Raw genomic sequence first — 4395 nt, 5'->3', positions numbered from 1 at the left:
GTAAGCCACAGTCAACATCATTCAACAAAATTACATTTTAATCATTCTCCTGATAGGAAAAGCAACCCAACTGTGTACAATAAAAGCAGTGAGACACAAAGCAGACTATCTTAAAACATTTGGGCTGCGTTATGAGGATGTTTACTAAGTTGAAATGGATTCTGTTGATAAGAAAAGCCTTCATTTGGCTGCTGAAAGGAATGTTTAATTAATTACAAATCTGTCAGCCCCTTGGAATGTGCTGAATCCTGTACGGAAATATCTTTAAAAGAAAACATATGATGAAGCAGTCAACAATTTTGTTGTTCAATTGTGAGCATCCATCAAAGTTTATGGAGCCGCTTCCTGCTTCAACTCCGACTGCTATTACCGTAGTTGTGTATACAGTGTTCCTGTACACTATGGGATATTTTGACCTTTTGGGTATACACTTTTTTAAATTTGCCGTAGAGTTTAATTTGTAATAGAATTGTTTAATCAAACTTCCTTTAAGTGAGATCACCATGTAAGTGGATATTTTGATGTAGTTTTGCTGTTGTTTAACATGGTGCTCCTCTCAATCAGTAAATCAATATGTTCACCATTTTCTGTGAAGGTATGCAAGAAGAACTAATTTTTCTTCACGAGTTCAGGGCAATTTGACATGACTAACTGAATAAGAAATGGTCACTTTGTGGTTGAAGTATTCCTTTAAAGGTTTACTATGCCAGATTTTCCCCATACTATGTATAGACTCCGTAGCTTCTATAAAATAATGGATGTAGCCACTGTGAGTCACCTATTGGTTTGTGGACCCCCGTTTTGAAGTCTTCAGTTTGACATTTTGGCCTTCACTATCTTTGATTTTTGCAGCCAAAATGAGAGGGTGGAGATAACCCTAATACTCGCTGCTAACTTGGTTAGCATGGTGTATTTACAGTCCAGGGTTAACTGTGATAATGCTAATGCTAATTTTCTCTGACAACAAACACACTTAAATCCATTCAAACAAATGCATTTACCTGGAAAAAAATAGACTTTTTCGGCCAGTGAAATAGTGACAACTATGGCTACACCTATACTAGTTGACTTTGGGGTTACATAATGGTTACATAATCAACACTGTCGCTGTGGTAGCAATTTGTCAACAGACAGCGCCCACCTGTCATTTTAGGCAGCCCTTAATAATGCATAAATTAAAGCCTAAATAAAATGTAACTGGGTGAGTTTTATAAAAATTCAACACCTCTACATCTGTTATGAACTGCTGTGGAGACCAAAACCATTTTTTGTACCAGGCTATAAACATGTTTATTTCTGCTCTAAAGTTGGGCATTTAACATGGGGGTCCACGAGGATCGACTTGCTTTTGAAAACAGCCTCAATCGGCCATTTGAGGAACTGAAGTTTTTGGCACTTCTGCGTTGCACCATTGTGCAGCCGCAGAGGTTGCCGCTTGATAGACTCACACAAAAGTAATTCCTTTAAATCATCACTTATGACCAACAAGAACTGTGTGGTGGTGTTTTATCTGCAGAGACCCCACCCTCTGCCTGTATTGTCTTATTCTGCTGTGTTCAAGACATTTCTGGGCACAGCACACAGTTGAGGTAGTGGCTTTATAAAAAGGTAGTCGTGGACACAGCACCAAAAAAATAAATAAAGCAAATATAGCAAGGCGAAACACCAAGCAGAAAAAGCTGGGTTTTGTTTTCACTTTCGCTGGCGATACTGTTTACAAACAAAACAAAAGCCACAATTCCTGCTAATGCCCATTTACTAGCTTTGTTTTGTAACCTCATGTCACAGTGCTCATCAGCAGATTGAGTTTGCTCAGTTGTCTATTTTAGGCTGCAGTTAGGCCACATGACAACTGAGCTATTTCCATGACAACAGAGCAAACTCTGTCCATTGATGAAGACCATGAGATGTGGTTAAAAGCTCTGGAAAATACTAATAGACCTTGATTTGAGATTTTCAGGTTCAAATATCGTAATTATGGCCAAAACTACAACCATATGACCCACAAAACATCAATAAAACAGTTTTGCTGTAATTTCTGTCAGTTGACTAATGAATTAACACTGAGTTAATAACTTATATAAAATAAAACACCAAAGCTAGATCCACTGTAAGCACACTGTAGACCAACTGTAGCATATTGTGGTAAACTTGAAAGTCGTCCAACTGACTAAACACTAAATAACAGTGCTGTCAACATGATGCATGGTGTGTAGCATGTAAAATGCCTGGTTTTTGTATGAAGGGATATGCAGTTCATGACGTGGTCAGTGAGCGTGGCGCGTGCCGATGCTAGGCTATAGCTCACATATGAATACAGCATATGTTGACAGCAAGAAAATTTGCTGCTCGAATCACTTGTGGAGGAAGGAAACAAATAAATCTGTCCAGATCCTTTCGTTCCCACAAAACCTCAAATTATAAAGTGCATTGTGCCAGTGTTACTGAGGACCGTCATCGACTTTGGGTTTCCAATTAATGATTTATGGCCTGAAATGTGCTGCATTGTGGGAATGTAACGCAGATGAATGTTGAGATGTTGGGAGAATGATGCTGTAACAAAGGAGAGATTAATAACTAGAGAATATCAGTTTCCTTGAGGGGGAGAGGACAGAGAGGGTGAAAGACAAAGGTGCACACGCATAACCATGACAAGATCGTTGAGCAAGACAAATAGTACCTCTTATTGCAGTTTGCTGAGACTGCAACACAGATGGGTTAAACACGTGGTCTGGGAACTGAGATGTGTAGGTCTGAACCAGCAGCTGTCTGGTTTCATTTTATCGTTGTATAATACCCAGACTGTCCTAAGGCAAATTACAGGACACCTTGTCCTGACACTGAAATCTGAGGGATCCCAGTGGGTGTGCAGGACAAGGTGAATGTTTTGTTGTGTCCCCAGTGGTTGATTTTTACCACATGCTGTCGCGTCTGCTTTGCATGATATCTGAACAAGCAAAAAATGTCATAAGACTTGAGAATGTCACATCCATTTAGGCTGCTTATATATTGTCTGCAGACCAGTTTAGCAGCTATCTTGAGGGAGGGAAACAATTACAGCTCATCAGGATGAACTCTGTCACCTTTATGGTATGACAAAATAAACTGTGATTGCACTGTATTCACACAAAGGGGGCACAGTTTCCCAAAAGTGTCTTTTTGCTGAATTAGTTTCAACGGTAAGGGCACTTTAGGTAAATCATACCCTGGACGGACTGGCAGACAATAAACAAGCCAAAGGTCATACGCTGAACATTTCAGACATGAAAAAATGCAGAAAGAGAAAAAAACATCAAGTAATATGAAAAGTAATCTTAGCTGGAGACGTTTTCTTGCTATTCCGGGGGTGTTTCCTTACCCTCTGCTTGTTTTTCATAATGCAGTCTCAACACTTTTTCTGCTTCTGTGGTGGAAATCACACAATGGCCGATACTGATTGCTTTATTTTCTCAATGTGTACCCCCCTCTTGCGTTTGTTATTGCAGAACAGGAGGATATGCCGGACAGGGGGAGCGATGCTGAGCCTGCAGAATCTCAACATTTTCTTTCTAATAATTTGAAATCCTGCGGGGTCTAGGGGGGCATACAGGAGGGAAAGTGCAAGGGGTCTGGATGCTTGCCGGTGGGACTCATAGAAGGAGGATTGGGGGGGGGGGGGGATGCAAAGTGCCAGATCACCAGGTCTGCTTGGGGTATGTGAAAGGTGAGCAGGCTTCTGAAACTACTTGGGTGAAAGGGTCAGGTATGCAGTCTGGCCTGCACGTGCGCGGTAGCTGTGGTTGGTGTTCTGACTGACATGTGCATCCAAACACCGCAGCTTCTACAACCCAGAACAGTAAAGCAATACCACTTTGGCTGCACCCACCACCGAGCACGTGGTTTTACACACAAACACATAAGTTATATGCAAAGAAATTATTGTTTTAGTGGGTTAACATGGAGGCCACCTACACACCTGCCCAGAGGAATGTTTTATCAGTGTTGCATGTGGGGGGTACCGCCAATGGCATTCACTCACATACCTTTGATGCCAGCAGGGGATGTGGCCAGTGGTGTGGAAACCTCCACAGGTTTGAGAACAGTCAACACAGAAGAAATCTCCCCTGGTACGGCACATTTCTCTTCTGTTGGAAATCTGCATCTGTGCATCTTATCTGTAACATATTACATATTAATATTACTGTGAATGAAACCAATCAACACATTTATGCTACATGCCATCTGCAGCTGACTTTACTTGCCTTTCTTTTGACAAGAAACCACATTTCCAGACAAACACCTTTGCATTTTTGTCAGAACAGGGAGAGGGTGAAAGATGAACAGTCCTCAGTAAATTATTATAAGGGATTAAAAAAGCTGAACGTTTGAGCAGCTCTCTTTTCAGACTGGATGTAG

This window comes from Epinephelus lanceolatus, chromosome 6, assembly GCF_041903045.1.
Source record: "Epinephelus lanceolatus isolate andai-2023 chromosome 6, ASM4190304v1, whole genome shotgun sequence".
Lineage (NCBI taxonomy): Eukaryota > Metazoa > Chordata > Actinopteri > Perciformes > Serranidae > Epinephelus > Epinephelus lanceolatus.
This window is presented reverse-complemented; position numbering follows the sequence as displayed.